Source organism: Helianthus annuus, chromosome 11, assembly GCF_002127325.2.
Source record: "Helianthus annuus cultivar XRQ/B chromosome 11, HanXRQr2.0-SUNRISE, whole genome shotgun sequence".
Classification (NCBI taxonomy): Eukaryota; Viridiplantae; Streptophyta; class Magnoliopsida; order Asterales; family Asteraceae; genus Helianthus; species Helianthus annuus.
This window is the reverse complement of record NC_035443.2, coordinates 186,338,665-186,357,766: the sequence shown is the minus strand read 5'-3', so window position 1 is coordinate 186,357,766 and position 19,102 is coordinate 186,338,665. Positions and strand designations below refer to the sequence as shown.

At 34.0% G+C, this 19,102-nt stretch overlaps 2 long non-coding RNA genes across 4 annotated transcripts; both read right to left on the bottom strand.

Annotated features, from left to right (window-relative positions):
• Window positions 1-201: 201 nt before the first annotated feature.
• Window positions 202-2,077, bottom strand: LOC110891456. Its single transcript, XR_002565359.2, has 6 exons — window positions 1,969-2,077; window positions 1,777-1,896; window positions 926-1,063; window positions 686-838; window positions 379-522; window positions 202-275 (listed from the first exon to the last, which is right to left on the bottom strand). It is a non-coding gene; the product is annotated as an uncharacterized LOC110891456 (long non-coding RNA).
• Window positions 2,078-8,452: 6,375 nt separating this feature from the next.
• LOC118484338 lies at window positions 8,453-17,454 on the bottom strand. Of its 3 annotated transcripts, XR_004873378.1 has the most exons (7): window positions 15,673-17,454; window positions 14,759-14,949; window positions 10,909-14,301; window positions 10,489-10,605; window positions 9,496-9,542; window positions 9,048-9,415; window positions 8,453-8,957 (listed from the first exon to the last, which is right to left on the bottom strand). It is a non-coding gene; the product is annotated as an uncharacterized LOC118484338 (long non-coding RNA). The 3 variants fall into 3 exon arrangements; XR_004873377.1 differs by having other exon boundaries at window positions 10,489-14,301; XR_004873379.1 differs by having other exon boundaries at window positions 10,489-14,301; window positions 17,007-17,449.
• Window positions 17,455-19,102: the final 1,648 nt, after the last annotated feature.

The window sequence follows — 19,102 nt, the reverse complement described above, 5'->3', positions numbered from 1 at the left end:
ACCTTTCATTGATTGGAAATTTACATTAAATAGACCTCTAAACAAACTAACTATGTAACAAATTATCTCCTAAGACTCCTATATTTATGCCACGTTTTCTTGACCCACTAAACTTACCCACGACTAATTAAAAATACAATTAACATGTGACTTAATAAACAAACTTCCTGCTGACCCATATCCATTTTCGACCCGTATCCATGACCCGCTTTGAACCCGTCAAGATTAACCAACACATCTATAATTGGTTCACACTCCTCATAAAAGACCACTTCCTGCCATGATAAAATCATCAGAACCATTTTTAACAATCAATTACAACCAGCAAGTTTATATATAAAAATAATAAAGTATCTTAACCATGAATTAACTGTTTACCTCCGCATCTTGCATTCCTTTCTCTATATCCACAGTTATAAAGTACCCGAAGTGCAACTTTCTTAAAGTTATTCATAGCTTTAAACTGTTTTAGCCTTCCAAGGACCGCGTTATCAAGTGGTGTATCGGGTGCTTCTCCATATTCTTTAATCCACGGATGCACCGATAAACATAGAAAAACGACATTGAAGATAACATTTATCAAAGCATTGGTATTTAACAGGGTTCCCTCATTACATAATATGCATACTGTACCATTTTTATTTTTCAATTACTATATAAATTTCCATTTCAGATTAGTACTTACAAAGAACTTGATGAGCTGTTAACCTTTGCTTGGGATTTGAAGTCAACATCTTCTTTACAAGATCTTTGGCCTGATGAGATATGGAAGGCCACGGATCACTCGTGAAATCGGCGTGCCCTTTCAAGATTGCATTGAATATCCTGTGCTCAGGTTCTGTATCACCACATGTATTTCTTATTAGTTCACTGAATTACTAATCTTTCTCGGCTTAATGAATCAAGAAACCATGAAAATTATCACCTGCCCAGAAAGGCGGAACTCCCATCAGAAGAATATATAGCATGACCCCAATACTCCATATATCAACTTCTGGTCCGTATTTTCTCTTCAAGACTTCGGGTGCAATATAATAGGCACTTCCCACAATATCTTTGATAGCTGATTAGTTTCACATATGAATAACTTAACAATGATATTAGTTTGTATAATATGTGGATGCTGGATCAACAAACAAATGGGGTATTTTTTTTTTCATACAACGAGGTACTTGATTCGCATAAACTATAAATTATTGCAAACCGCTATAAACACCATGAATTGACCTCAAACATAAACTAAACAAATTATATGAAAGTGCAGCTGTTGACTGACCAACTCCAAAGTCCATATCATGTATTGCTCTAAACCATAAGTTACTGCATATACCCTCTGTTGATTGTTTCGCCCTTTGCTTAAAAAACAAAAGTTATTGCATATACCCATCACATTAACTCTAACTAAACTTAATAAAAACGTATTAAAAACAAACTGACGGCTGAATATAATCAGCTACTTTGACCCGTTCAAATTATCCAACCCGTACCGATGACCCGATCAAGATTATTCCTAACAGAGCCGACCCTGAATAAAGTACGATTACAAGTATTTCACTACAAGAAATATCCATTAGCCATCTATTTGACTCCCCAATTTCCATAAACCTACCCATATACATGCAGTTCAACACAAAATTGAAAAAAATAAACTACAAACATATATGTATAAATACAGTTCAACACAAAATAAAAATAACAAACCTACAAATATACATGCTTATACATACTGTACTACACAAAATTAGTAAATAAAAAGAGAAATTGAAAAGAACGAACCGGAGGTGATCGAATGTCAGTGAAGGTGACCGGATTTCAGTAGAGGTGGCCGGATATCAGTAGAGTTGGCCGGATTTCAGCGGAGATGACCGGAAGTGGTTGCATTTTAGTGGAGGTGACCTACAAAAACTACACAAAATCAAGAAATATAAATATATAACTAAAATAAACAACAATATAAAGAACCCTAACCGTGTATGTCGCCGGAGGTGGTCGGAATTGAGTGGAGTTGGCCCGAATCTTGGGTGATTTGAGTGGGGTGGACGGAGCACAGCTTGGAACGGGCTCACAGACACCGAAAGCCCCGCATTACGGCTGGCGGAGACCGACAGATCGATGGTGAAGGGGTATAGTAGGATAGAATGGAGGGAAAGGGAGGGATGAAGGGTTTTGTCCGCTTAAAACCCTTTAGCGGCGACAAGTATCAGACATTACCCTGATCGTTGGATCAGATCTTCATCCAATGGCCAATAAATGCTCAGTAACCCTTGACCCGGATTGAACCCCTTAGCGACGACACATATGAAGTCGTCGCTAATACTGTCGCCACTAATATTGGATTATTCTTGTAGTGGGACCATTTAAGTATCATCATGCTGCCATCGGAATCACCTGATCATTTCCATCTCCACTAGGCAATAATGTGGGAAAACCCCCCCTTGTGGTAATCGGATCCAGGACCTCGATTCCCAAGCTTTTTATCACACCCCCCAAAATTTTACTAGGCTATGAGCCATGGGCTCCATACAATCAAGTTACACATGCGTTGGAGTAACAAAAAAGATGCGTTTTATGATGCTATGCAAATGAAAGGTAATTAAAGTATCCCATGTATTTAGTTATGCATTAATGAGATCAGGATTTTTTTCCTACGGGTTTGGAAATTTTAAAGGGACGAACAATCGATTGTCTATCAATAAATTTCGGCTTTTTCTACGGGTTTGATGTCGAAATTTCTACGGATACATTGTCAAAATACAAGTATATATAACACTAAATCTATTTTTGATACAGGTTCGACTGAACTCGTACATCTCTATGTACCTACGCCCCTGACGTCAGTATAAATAGATACACGATAGCATATAACATTCTAGAGGCTATTACATTTTTAGCGTTTTTGTGTTTTCTTTTAGCTTACACGGAAGAAACAAAGTCCACAAATCAAGGCTAAAATGTCAGATCGGGGATCGACGTTACGAACATTGATGAAGAATTGTGAATTTGAGTATGCACATGAGTATGTGTAGGGACTCTTCGAAGAACATGGGTGGGAGAAAAACAAATACACACATGGAATATTATATTCCCACCAGTGAGGGGCGGATCTTCGTAGTTGCGAGGTGTAGCCCGGGATACCCCTCAACTTTCTTGGCGAAGTGTATTTTTTTTTGTTTTAATCTTCATTTTATATTCCGGGGATACCCCTAAGGAAATGTTAAGATACCCCTGAATGCAGATGAAGATGAGAAATAGAATTTTATGGTTGACGGAAAAATTTTTCCCGTTGGAAACTTGCAGCGGCAGCACAACTTCTTAAAGATGAAGATGAAAGTTATATTTATTAATATAATATATATAATAAGCATTGGGATAAAGAATGGGATTGTTAATGAAAAGGGGTCTGCCAAAAGTCAAGTCAAGTCAGAATTCACAATTATTCAAATTTCAATTAATATTTAATAGTTATTCCAACTTCAATTAATATTTAACGATTTAGTTTTTTAACTTATTGTACCCATTACTTGTTTGTTTTATTTTTTTACTTTGTATATATATATTTTTTTACATGTACTAAAGGTTTCTTAAAAACGATATGTGCCTACAAGTTTCACAACTGCAAAGGGTAAAAATGAAAATAATATAGGAAGAAAAAGTTTTTGAAATTTTGCTTTGTTGTTAGGTGACAATGTTGGTAAACCTTTTGTTTTGTGCATGTACATGGTGTTTTTGCTTGGTTTAATACATTGTTAGGAGATTGACAATGCATATATATTTTAACAAATAAAATGTAAAAACAAAACACCAATGTAAAAATGTTAAGTACACATATGTAACATAAATAATAAACACTCATGTATATGGAGTCTTAAGCAAACTTCCTTCTAGTTAAGGATTGGAGATTATTTATGGTTAGACTGGGTTTACAAAGGTAACTGAAATACGCCAGTGTATGTATACAAGTGTTTTGTTAAAACACACAGTAACAGTGACACTGATTACAAGGGTATAAGGGCTAGGTACGTATATGTAACGTATGTGAAAACACTAGTGTATATGCATGCGTAAACAAACTGCCATCTGGTTAAGGCTTGGAGAACAGGTTATCTTCAGTATATATGCAGGCTTAATGAAAACTGCCTTTGGTTAAGGCTCGGAGAACAGGTTATGTTCAGTATATATGCAGGCTTAATGAAAACTGCCTTTGGGCAAGTAAGTTGTTGGAGATAAACATAGACAATAGATAATCATTAAAAACAATGACCAATTTAAGTGTTTAAATAATAAAATTTAACAAAAAAAACAGTGTAAAAAGGTAGTTTATTTGCATGTATACTAATAATCTCTAGCGTTGTCGTCCCTATCCGTCTCGTCCGATTCTATCTCCATGTCTTCCTCATCTTCGTCTTCCTCATCATCCTCATCTGTAGACGAGTCATCCTTAGTTGGCTTCCCTTTTTTAAAGGGCAATTCCTTTTGTCGTGTGTTTTCGGACTCGTTTTCCGCAATAATTACACTTCCTTCTTGGCTTCTTGATAGCTTTTATTGCTTTTTCTCGTGGACCAATCGGTCTTTTGTGCTTCCCACATCCCTTGTTACGAATTTTATTTGGTGCCGTACACGATATCTCGATATCTCGTCCGGTTCAGTGTGGGCAATAACTTCCTGAATTGCTACAGTTAGCCAAACATAACAAGTCATTCGAAAAAAATTCAGGAATGTTGAGTACATATGTATAGATGCAGTTATTTCATTATCCTAAAAACATTCGGTTAGTCATATTTATCTGTAAACAAGTCATCCCATATATCAATACATATGTGGACATGCTCTGTTATCTTAACCTACAAATATTCAGTGACTTCACTAAATCTGTAAAACCATCCATTCTAAAATATTCAGAGATGTTTAGTACATATGTGTACATGCAACTGTTTTACTATCCTAACCTATTCAAATACTGTTATAATAACTGTAAACAAGTCATCCAACTATCTAATTCATGAATTCTATAAAAACTTAGTATGTGACAACCATCAAATTTGCATACATCCGTACAATTATTAAATAATGACTAGTTCTTAATGACTGTGCTAAATTACAATTTATTTACTTGAATTGCTTCTGATTGATACCATACATACATGTGCATCATATATTGCTTAATGTCTTGTCATTATCGCATGAGAACTTTATTGACTCAAATGATGCACGAACCGTAGTTAGCACAGTTATCTGACAAATCAGAAAAATGTTGACAGAGTTCAGTAGATAGACATACATTGTGTTGAGACACAGAATGAGCCAGAAACCAAGTATTACACTAGTATAGTGTGTAGGAAAGTAAGAATTCACAAAACTGCATTCCTAGTGATAGTTTAAGTGCCGGTAAGTGCCAAAAACTCACATAAACTGCAGAATTCTGTAGAAAATCAGCACAATTTAGCTATAACTAGCTATTTAACACAATAATATCATGCAAAATTTATGTTTTGTTGTCCAAAATAACTTACAAAGTGTCGGGAATTAAAACTGCCAAAAAAGGGGTTTCATACTTAGTGAAACGGCGCAATTCAGCACTTTAACGAACCGTAACGAACCGAACAACCGGACAATAACCGGAAACATCAAAATTTTACTAGAAGTAATGTTTTTATGATATTAAGCTAGTATTGGTGGTAGAACACCTTAAAAGTCATAAAAACACCGAAACACACTTAAACATACTTAAACCTTCTAGTTTGCACTTTAAACCCCAAACTTCCAAAAAAAACTTACATTTTACCCCCCCCCCCCTCACCAAATCCGGCCCCATCAACGGACCCACCTAGAAGATTTTCTTTTAATTATTAATTAGATCTTGTTGGGCATATTCTATACATAATATGCCATATTCCTTTACATGTTGGAAAAAAATGCCTATAAACCATGAGATTTAGCCAAAGTTCATATCATCTTCTTCAACACAAAACTCCTCTCTCTTCACCTCCATACCTACGGCTCACACACACCTCCATTTTCACTTCCATTCCATCCATTCCCAAGTGATATTAAGGTGTAAGGAGCTAAGTTAGGAAGCTTGGAGCTTTCGGAAGTTGAAGGACCTTCACCATTTGCTTTTATCCACTTCATTTATCCTCTTGATCATCCCTAGCCTTGAGCTAGTGGTAAGAGTATTGATCTTGCTATTTTACTTCCATTTTAAGTGGTTAAAAGAAGAAACATAATGTTAATCATCAGGAACACTAAGATACATAAGAAGTTAACTTGAACATAAGCATGTTTAATGAAGAAATCATGTTGTTTATGTATTGATTTACTTGTTGAACATTGTTTGCTTGTATAAATGATCTGGATCATCATATTATCTTTCTAGATCATGATTAAAAACATAATCTAGCAAGATGAGAGGATGAACATGTTAGAGATTCATAAATCATTCTCACACAAAGCATGAACTTGAAAGAATATATTGTTTTCTTGTAAAATAATGATTAGAATAAGATGTAAGTCTTGTAGATCTAAAGATTTATGGGAGATTTCTAAAGAAACCAAGCTAAAAATATAATTTTTGCTAAAACTTGGTTCTTACATAAACAAATCTTATTTTAGTGGTTAAACAAGTGTAGAAACACTTGCGTAACAAGAAGAATACATAAGGAAATATTTTTGAAAAATATGATTACAAGTTGTACACATCTAAATCATTGAAGAATGATGTTTTTATATAAACAACCACACATTAAAAGGTAACAAGACTTACTAAGAACATTAGTAAGTTACTACAAATTTTTACAAATATTCAAGTTCATGAAGTAGTAGAAAATGCATGATTTTGGCAAAATGGGTAAGTAAAGGATGTTTGTTGATGATTGTTAATTGATTGTAATGATTTTTACAAAAGAAAATGATATGCTTGAAAGCATGGAAACCTCCATTTTTAGGGGAAACTATGGCAAAATTTTCTAAAAATCTAAACACTTAGAAAAATATTTATTAACATACACATACAAGTGTATTTTAAACCATAAATTGTTATACAAACTTTGCCATAAATTTTGTTACAAAAATTATACTTATTGGAGGTTGGTTTTTATAAATAAAAGTGGCTAAATATAAATATTTAGAATATATATACATTGAAGGCACACATGTGTGATTACTTGTCACTACGCCAAAATAGGGATATAGCCACATAAAAAAAGTGTGACTATATGTTTTTCGCCTCACATATTTTTTTCAGGTCAAGTGTGACCAAAGCTCGAGTCATCGTAGGTATCATACGGCCACACACACTTTTTAATGGCCGTAGAGCTTAAAAGTGTGGCTTAAGGGTACCAACATTTCTTGTTAAAATCTAGCATTTCCTTCATTAAGTGTGGCTAAATGATAGCAACGGCCACATGTATTTACTTTAAGCATGACCGTTACTGATATATAGTCACATAAACTACCAAAATAATTTGTTTTAGCCACATCAATTAAAAAAAAGTGTGGCAAAAAGGGTTGTTTTGATCAATTTTTTGCCCATTACTTGTGGCTAGATGGTAGCAACGGCCACATGAATTGTTGTAAGTGTAGTCATTTCCATTATATAGTCACATGAACTTTTTTTTTTTTTTGGGTAATCACATGAACTTACTGTAAGTGTAGTTGTTTCTATTATACGGACACACAAACAAAAAAACAAAGTGATTATGGTGTGGCTAATAGTTATTTATAGCCACACGAAATCAAGTAATTTTAAGTGTGGCTATTGTCTAACCTTTGGTGACACACATTTTTTTTCTTATGGCGACTTCTATCATTTTGTCACACAAACAAGAAACAAAGTGATTATGTGTGGCTATTGTCTAACCTTTGGTCACACATATTTGTTTTAGTCATGTCATTTACTAATTGTCTAACCTTTGGTCACACATATTTGTTTTAGTCATGTCATTTACTATAATCTCGTCACACAAACAAAAAACAATGTGACGAATTGTGGCCGGTTCTAGTATATAGTCACATTAATTTATTGTAAGTGTGGCAAAAAACGTTTACTAGACACGCCATTTTTGTAATGTTAAGTGTGGCTATTGTCTAACCTTTGGTCACACTATTTGTTTTCCCCATTACTTTTGCTATTATTTCGTCACACAAACAAAAAACAAAGTCACGAAAGTGTGGCTAATGGTTATGTATAGCCACATGAAATTTGGTAATTTTAAGTGTACCTGTTATCAACATTTGGTCACATAATTTGTTTTTTCCCTCACATTTGTTATGGTTCCGCCACATAAAAAAAAAAACAAACTGACGAAAGTGTGGCTAACAATTATGTATTGCCACATGAAATTTTATAATTTAAGTATGGCTATTGTCTAACATTAATCACACATATTTAGTGTGGTTTTATGTGGCCATTTTCATATAATTAGCCATTTTATTTTCAAATTTTATACAGTAATCATGAGAAAACCTTAAAACCAAATGATATTAACAATAATAAACCAAAATCCATACATAAGTTTTCAAAATACTATTTAAAGACAAACTTCTAATCAAAACCTATCTACCAAAGTTGCAAAGGGAATGCCTCTAGACATAAACTAAGAACTAATTCTAGGTTGTGTCTTCAAATCAATATACTCATTTCTTTTACACTTGAAAGTGCTACAAATTTATATCAAGTCGGTTTGTCGTTGTGGAATGCTCCAAGATTTGATTGCAAAATCAATAACCAGCCACCAGATTCAAGTTGTGAACAATTCAATCAATGACCAGCCAACCAACATCAATGAGATCCGGGCTTTCTGAACTACTCAATCCCAATAAAAGCATGTCCGAATACATGCTCGCCAATGTAAATATCATATGAAAAAACGTGTACGAATAACTCACTGGTTATGCTTCCACTTGTTTCTTGCCTTTGCCTGATTCCAGTTCCTCCGCTTCTAGAAATGGTGATCGCTCACCTGTTGTGAAAGGTGAACTAAAATGTTAGTTTCATGAATCAAATTTGAAAAAAAAAAATACAATTTCTATGATCAAAGTACAAGTATTACCTTCTCTCGGATAAGATAGAGGGGATAGGAATGATGTCGAAGAACCAGCACGTAGAGCAGCATATAAAAAGAATTAAACACTTGTAAGCATGCCAAGAATTAGTGTACCTACGGTGACAACTTTGGAATTGTTTAAACCATTGCAGTCGTAACACCACTCCAAGGTTGTATTGCAAATACAGAACCAGATCTAGAAGGCCTAACACCACTCCACAATATTGCTGGGCAAACACATGTGTTTTCTGGTGCCCCGTTAGCTGGGAGTCAAGGGAGACCAAGAACCATGTTCTTCAGATGTTTCTTTGGGTCTCGATTATACCAAAATCCCACCAGGCTTGTTGTGGCATATATGTCTCTTGCATGTGCTTCTGATTAACAATAAAACAACCAAGAATTTATACAACTTTAATCAAACTTGGTCACACAGCTTATTAACAAAACAACTTACGCGGATCACGTTAGCCCTCTAAGACGATGCCTCATTTGAGCCAGCTCCTGAATTTAAAATAACATAGAATGTTAAGATATCATCCTCATGGTGTAGCATACTTTCTAGAACTGTACATTTGGTCAAGTAGAGGAATGGAGAACTTGCCTGGTGAAACTTCATACTAGAACTGTACATCAAAATTGTTACTCAAAAACTATGAATGAAACTAGGTGTGGGCTCAAAAACTATCTCCAACACTCACATGGTATTTAAAAAACGCACTTAAAAAGGTAAAAAAAAACATATAACAGCTATCAATTTGGTTGATCGGCAGTTATCTAAGCATATGGTAGTTTGGTATCCATTTATCGACATCCAGATCACCAAGTAAAACAATTGCCAATTATATTATTCGTTTTTATAAGATTAGTTTAAAGGTGCAAACGAGCCGAGCTACTCGGCTTGAAATAAAACTTGAACAAGCCGAGCTTAATCGAGCTCGAGCACAAGCCTAGAAAAAAACTCGTTTAGTAAACGAGCCCGAGCTTCGCTTAGTCTAGTCGGCTCACGAGCCTAAACGATCATATAATGTTTTATTAATATATTAAATATATATTTAAATAATAATTATATAAAATATAAAGTAGTTAATAGAATAATAAACGAATCAAACCCAAGCCATGATCGAGCTTGAAAATTACCTACGAGCCGAGCTCAAGCTCCAGCCTAGTTGAGCTCGAGCTGGGTTCGGCTCGTTTACACCCCTAGATTAGATTATGTATATAATATTAAATAGATTTGCTTTAGTAGTATAATATACTTATACATAAAGTATATGGTATTAAGGCAATATATAGAACTTTTACATAGTAAAATAGCACGTTTGAGTTAATTCAACTCAAAAAAAGCATAACCATGAATATTCTAATTGTCTAGTTGTAGCAAAAATTAACACTAAACTTAAAACTTGAGAACTTCATATCATTAATTGAAGTTAAACAAATATCATACCTGTACAAGATTAGCTGCAGAACACTCAATACAAGTTTCAATCTCCCTGTTGCATTATTGAAGCCATCACCAGCTCTAGACTCAAAAGGTTAACAAGATAGTGTTCATCACGCAAATCTAGCTTGCAACCACAAACATCAATATACAAAAAAAAAATAATTCACACTCAAACTACAACATAAGATTTAAACACAAATTAATTAACTATATCCTATAAACTATGGCCTTATGTAATTTAGCAGCATTAAGAGCTCTGGCATATTCAACAGCCTTCTCCTGATAGTAGTTTCTATAAACCCTCTTATACAACAATACAATAGAAATTCAAGTTAATGATCTAATTATACTCGCTGCAATCGTTGCAAAATCAGGTTAATCGAAGTAACTCTTGAAAACAACAAGACGATGAAGCGTAATTACCTAAAGATCGTTACACTCATGCCTCTGTCACGAACTCCATTAATTCGACCGATAGATGACATGTGAGCCCAAAAAGTTGGACAAAAGAGAGATCACAGAGTAAGTGTTGTGTTAACTTGACCGAACTTGAACGCAAACACACCACAACAAACGACGAACGTTCATGGGTTGTATAATTTACCGAAGCAGATCTCATTGCCTCCGTCACAGACTCCATTGATTCTTCCTTTGCCGTATTTAGGGATTTCGTTGTATAATCTGACAAAAGTGAGATAGGAGATGGAGGGGCAGAGGAACGATGGTGATCAAAGAGTTGGAAACCATTGGTGTAAAATTGGAAGCTAGGGTTTTGATTTATTTGTCTAGAGTTTTGCTGTTTATTAGAATTTTTTTGGGAGGAGTTCAAAATGGGAGCCAGATTAGGTTGGGAGGGAAATTTTTAGGGGTGAAAATTTTAGGAGGAAAATATAAAGTTATAAAAGTAACTTGAAATTACACAACTTTGTTTAGTAAATTAACTAGTTTTTATCCTGCCCGCGTTGCAGGCATTAAACCGAAAACTTTCCTCTCATAACATGTAGGTCTGTGTTTTGATTACTTGTACATACTACTCATTACATGATCTCAAAAAAATTACATCGAGTCAACCATCCAAAATGATGAAACACTATAATTTTTAACTGGGGGAAATTGTATTTTAATGAGTGTGTGTCAGACAGCCGGCTGGCATGAATAAAAACAACACTGAGTCAACCAATTAAAACAAAACACTACTTTGTAAAAAAAAAAACTAAAACGATGGCATAACTATAATTTTACATTATGGCAAAATCGTAATTTGACAGGGGAAACAACATAGACGATGGCAAAACTGTAATACTGGCCGAGGACAAAATCGTAATTTGGCTGGGATGGGAAAAACAAAACCAATGGCAAACCTGTAATTTAAAGAGGACAAAATCGTAATTTGGCTTGACTAATAGGAAAGTACCACGCAAGCAGTTGGCCGCCCATTTCCTCCAATGACAGAGAAACATTATTCCCTGCCATGTCTTCTGTTGTTATAGGTAATATATAAACTAGAAAATTTTAATCGTAAAGTCGTAATATTTCTTTTTTACATTCGCTAGTATCATGTATTTACCTTTTTACGAAGAATTTTATCTTCTTATACTTATTCATTATTTTATTATTAATTTATTCATTATTTTATTATTAATTTAGTTGGTAATTAATAGATCTCCTCAATATAGACATTTACTTTGAGTTTTAGAAAATACGCGTTTATATGATAAAATACATATGTATAAATGCTATAACTAATAAACTAATCAAGTATAAAAAATAAAAAGTAATAATCTAGTAAAATAAAAGAATACCAGAAACTGCTACCATACCTAATTGCCCGAAGACAGTGAGTAGCCCAATGACTGTCGTGACGGACCCCTAATTTCTTAATCACCTTGTGTCGACGATCGGTCCATTAAGTCAATATATGATCACTATCGTCTATTATGATCCATTAAGGCCTGATATAGTCTATTAAGACGTACATGATCTACTATTATCCATCATAACCCATTAAGGCCCAATATGGTCCATTAAGACATATATGATCTACCATTGTCTATCGTGATCCATTATGGCCCAATATGTTTTGTTGAGACATATATGATATAATGTTGTCCATCATGGTCAATTAAGGCCCAGTACGGTCTATTATTACATATTTGATATACTATTGTCCATCGTGATTCATTAAGGCTCAATATGGTCCATTAAGACATATAAGATATACTATTATTCATTGTGATCCAATAAGACATATGTGATCTAGCAATGTCCATCGTTATTCATTAAGGCCCAATATGGTCCATTAAGACATATATGATCTACTATCGTCTATTATGATCCATTAAAGCCTGATATGGTCTATTAAGACGTATAGAATCTTCTATTGTCCATTGTCATCTAATAAGGCCGAATATGGTCCATTAAAACCTATATGATATATTATTGTCCATTGTTATCCATTAAGGCCCAATATGGTCCATTAAGACAATTATGATCTACTTTTGTTCATTATGATCCATTAAGGCCCAAAATATTCCGTTAATCATATATGATCTAATGTTGTCCATTGTGATCAATTATGGCGCAACATGGTCCATTAAGACATATATGATCTACTATCGTCTATTATGATCCATTAAAGCCTAATTTGGTCTATTAAGACGTATATGATCTACTATTGTCCATTGTCATCCGATAAGGCCCAATATGGTTCATTAGGACATATATGATATATTATTGTCCATTCTGATTCATTAAGGCCCAATATGGTTCATTAAGACATGTATGAACTACTATTATCCACTATGATCCATCAACACCCAATATTGTCCATTAAGACAATATATGATCTACTATTATCCATTGTCATCTATATAATATATATATATATATATATATAATGTAAGTATCTATAGAAACCCACTTTAATTTAGAAAACCCGGGAAACTCAAAGCTCCCGATGTTTTTTTTTCTTGAAAAAATTTACACATGTTATATACATGTTTTTAAGGGTTTTGGGCAAAAAAAAATCAAAAAAGCGCCGAGTAGATATTTTAAAAAAAATAAACAAGTTTTGGTGTAACACATGTTACAAATATGTCAGATGAATGTACAAATAACTCACCCTTGCTTGAGATTGAACCTAAGACCTCCCACTAAGAGGCAAGAGCCTCTACCAAGTGAGCTAGCCCCACTTATAACTCATCAAATAAAATCCAACAATTTGCTAGTTGGTTTTCATTTCAAAAAATTCCCATATTACCCCTACCTTATTAAATTTCTAGATCTGGTATATATATTGCTTTTCCATTGAAAACTGAGTTTTTTAAATACTTCCTATATATGAAGGGGGCTCCGTTATCGGTCCACAAGATCTTCCCAATCAGATTAAACCTGTTTAGCACCATCTTCAAAAATATGCATCAAAATGTAGGGATTTTGAGCAACCACCAGGACATTAATCAACCGATGGTATTTGAATACTTCCATCAATGCAATGGCACCATTAGATTGACCATTCCTGCTAGTATTCCAACTGATAGATTCTCTACTAATACTATACAAGACAAGGAGGACGAGATATAGCAGCTAAACTTACAAAACTAGTTTATTGAGCTATCTTCTTTAGCCTTTTCTATTTGGCAATGAACAACTGCCCGCATAACAAGAAAAAATATAAAAAGAAAGTTAAGAAAAACATAATGGGTTATGATAGGATAATTTAAATACACCTTTGGACATTGGCAGCAAGGCTGTTGAGAACTGCTTCAACGTAACTGCGTACTTCTTGAGCCATCCATCGACGTTCTTCCTCTTGATCTAAAACCGATTAACTGGTAAGTGGTAACAATGGAAAATACACAACTGTAACCCAGTACTGAAAATATGATACCTAACTAAAAATCCTTATTACAAAATTTAAGCACCAACAACGCTTTATGTCAAATAGATAACCTTTGTCACCTACTCAAAGGTTCGAAGTATGCCACTAATGGCAGTTCTGATCTAACTAATTAGTTGAGATTGAAGATCTTCATTTGAGTTGTTTGCTCCAAACTTTTTTGTAAATAAGAGCATGATGTCCAGGTGAAACATATGTTTGAGAAATATTTATATAATTACAAACATGAATAAAAGAACACATGTTTGAGAAATATGTATATAATTACAAACCTGAAGTACAAATTAGCATGAACTCGAATTAAAAAAATCTTCAGATTAAGCTTCAAATAACAAAATTAAACTACAAATGATCAATTATACTATTAAAGTATACCTTATCATACAAGAAACGTGAAAGAGGATCAGATAAAACAGCAAAAGCTTCATTGAGAACAATAGCCATATCGTGTCCAACCAAACCAGCTATATCCGGATGGCATTTCTTCTGCAGAAACCGGTACGCGTGTTTAATCGCCGAATGATCGGAAGAACTATCGACGCCTAGAAGATCGTAGAGATCGAAATCTGTGTTGGAATAAGATTAATGATAAACTGGTTATTTAAGTACAAGGGTAATTTGGTCATTTAACAAAAGTTAACAGAATAATTCTAATAATGTTAGAAATTTGGACTCAAATGGTTAAGAAAAGTGGCATGTTTAATTCTAACAATGTTATAAACATCGCATGTTTGACAACTCAGACGGGCCACGCACATGCCTGCGTACCGGCTGCGAACAGGCCTGCGTACCGGCTGCGAACAGGCTGCGAGCAGTCTGCGAATAAGCTACGTACCGGCCTGCGAACAGGCCTGCGTACAGGCTCCGAACAGGCTGCAAATAAGCTGCAGACCGGCTTGCGAATAAGCTGTGTACCCGTACCCGTTATATTATTTAGTTTTTATATATGGATTCTGCATGCATGTTCTTTTACATGTGTCGGAAACCATGTACCTCGTGAGTCGTGAAGCAGCAAAACTTGCAAAAGTGATGAAAATTATTGAAGTTTTATTGAAGAATCATGTGTTTTGATCGAATTGGTCAAATTTCGACAGAAAACTAGTGCGTTGACTTAGTCAAATACAATAAGCAAGCTATACTATCCTGAACAGTGAACACAGAACCGCACATATAGACAAATACAAACATTAATCAAACTTTAAGTTTTTGCAGACGGGTACGTTGACTTTGACAAAAATCAACATTTGGACAGAAATACAGAGCTGAATACAAAAATCAAGTTATGTTACCTTTCCGAAAGCATACGGATTCAACGAAACCATAACTGAGAATGCAGTATGATATCAGATTTGAGCAATTTATGGGCAAATGCAGAGCTTTTTTTACACCCGAATTACTCTATTAGGGTCGGTTTCGGGTACTATTCGGTTTGGTTATCGGATTCTAGTCGGGTCGGACCTACTTATGCTCACCTTTACCCATCTATCTCGACCCGATGTGACCCTCAAAACCCCCACTACGTACACAAACTGCAGCAGCTCCCTAGACTCATTCCCATCCAAAGCCGCCTTCTTCCATTCCCACCTCCAGCCACATGAATCCCCTGCCACTCGGCTAGCCATTTCATTTTCAGCTAATTTATAATATATTACCCATTTGTTGACCCATTTGACCCAGAATACCGCTCATCGTAAATAGATGTTATTACAAACCTATACCATAGTAATAATAATAATAACCTTCTATAAACAAACTACAAGGTGATGTGTGTTATAAAAAACTTTCACAACTTTAGATTTGTTTGACCCGCATCATTTTAACTGTTTTTATAGAGCCTACTCGTTTAACCAGTTCCAATTCAGCTATTTTTTTTAAATTATCAATTTGACCCATTAAGAGATAAAACATAAAACGCATCAACTTGGTCAAGCTAAAAGTACTTATTTCCCTGTATCATTTAACCCGCATCATTTTAACTATTTTTTATAGAGCCTACTCGTTTAACCAGTTCCATTTCAGCTAATTTTTTTTAAAATTTATCCATTTGACCCGTTAAGAGATAAAACATAAAACGCATCAACTTGGTCAAGCTAAAAGTACCTATTTCCCTGTATCATTTGACCCGCATCATTTTAACTATTTTTTTATAGAGCCTACTCGTTTAACCAGTTCCATTTCAGCTATTTTTTTTTTAAATTTATCCATTTGACCCGTTAAGAGATAAAACATAAAACGTTTGGGAACAGATGGAAAGTTTGGGAACAGATGGAAGCATGGGATGTTTGGAAGGCACAAGGGGGGCATGTTTAGAAAGCACAAGATGTGGAAATGATTTGTGTATAAGCTTTCTTACTATCACTAGCTACATAGAACCATGTTTTTTGATTCATTTTGTGTGTGTACTATAGGTGTAGGTTATTAGTGTGTTGTGAAATTGAAACCTCTTTAATGGTTTTATTGATTTGGTAATGTAGTAGTGAAATTCTCTTATAAACTTAGCATTATTCTTAATCAATAAACCAAAAGCACTAAACAAACACACTTAATTTCACTAACACTTCATGAAAACACTCTATAAACACAGCAACATAATACAATTAACTAATTAAGTATCAAATTATACCCTAGAGCCACTAATCTGATGCTGAACAACCGAAATAGACCGCCTTTTCCTCAATCACTATCCGAAACAACCCTAACTGCACTACCAGCATCATCACCATCATTTCTCTTAGACACAGACCTCCCACGCCTCTTAGAACAAATTCACACTATCACCATCACCAGAAACAACAACAACCGAATTACCACCATTCAGACACCTCGAAACGGACCTCGGATAAATGGTTTAGTATGTTATATTGATTTAAGCTTCCTTTTCTCCGATTGGCATATGTTCATTTAGACCTTGTTATATCGCATCGAATAAATGGCTTATTATATTGAATTTTGGGTGAAACTGGGATTTGGGGATTAGGGTTTTTTGGTGAAAGAGAGACTGAGTAGCTTTGTTGAAGCAGAGAACATGGTTGGGGATTGAAGAAATGGAGGGGATAAGGAGTGAAAAGGTTGGTCACGTAAAGTAAAGTAATTAAAGTGTGATTATAGAATACATATAGCCACAATTTTTTATGGACACAGTTAATAACTTTTAGCCACACATAAAACTTAGAAGTGACTAAATAAATAATAATCTTTGGTCAGACAATTTGAAAGTCATTTATATGAATCATTTTTAGCCACATCATTAAAAACCTACTATGACGGTTAGTAATATTTGGCCACACTTTTCTACCGTGACTAGTAATTGCCATACTTTTTATTGAAAGTGTGACTAAAGGTTTCAAAAAAATGTGTTTCCGTCACATTAATTAAAAAAATCAAACAAATATTGTGGCAATAGGTTATCTTTGGCAACACTTTTTAAGCTGTGGCTAGACATACTAGTAAATGTCACATTTTTTCTGAAAAGTGTGGCTAAAGGTTTCGAACTGGCATACAATAGTCACATTAATAATAAATTGTGTGGCTAGAAGTATTTTAAAATATTATAAATGACTTTTAGCCACACATTTTCTCAGATGTATGGCAGGGCGGTTTTGGGAAAAATGTGGCTAAAGCCCAGTGACGTAGTGTGTATATTATGTGTAGTAGTTATATTATTTTGGTGCTTGAAATAATATAACTTATCAAAATACCAAAAATTACAATCCTAAATATTACCAAAATTCTGAGGAATAAATATATAAAGAATACCCAAAATACCGGTAGAACCAAACAAAGGAATATAACTCACAAAATATTCCGGAAAATTATTTGCAAGTATATTTTGGTAATCGGCATTTTGAACACCAAGAGAATGAAAATGGGATTTTCATAACTACTACAAAGTTATATCAGATTTTTGACAAGGGAAAAATATATTAGTTTTAGCATGTATGAATATGTATTTTCTTGAAATTTTTAGAAGATGTATTATTTTTAAGAAATATATATTTTCTAACACACACCAAATACAATATTTTGAGGCGAAAGATATAACTTTCCGAATAAATATGAAATATGTCATTTTTGGAGAAAAATGAGTTTATATGTATATTTTCCAAGTTAGACAAGAAAATATATTATCTTTGAAACTTATGAGAAAATACAAATGTTTTTGCCAAAAGAAAAATTATAAATAATTTTTCTATATAATATTTACTACAGTACATATTCTGGAAATATATATTGGTGGGCTTTTATTAAAGATAATATTCTGGAATAATTAATATGAAATTAAGTATAAGGAATACTTAATGTATACAATAAAAATACGTATCCTCGTACGTATGAACACACACCAGAATACGACCCTAATACATGGCAAGACTATACAAGTGAAAGGTACCCCCATCCTTGGGAAGAAGATACAAGTATACATACTTGTGAAGTATTAAGTTGATATATATTGTTTTTAACAATTATTCCGAAATTTAATAAATATAATTTAAGTTAAAATATTTATTATTTTGACAAATAATTATATAGCTTGAAATAATGACGAAGACACTTGGAAACGTAACTCAAAGGCACTAATTAATACTAAAGTCAAGGCACGACCCGTTCGTCTAATAAGACCATAGTACATTGTAGGTAGTCGTGTACGATAGAGGAAACTTTGAGTTACAGGCGGATTCGAAGAACACAAAACTGTGAGTTCATGTCCCCCTTTTTCTC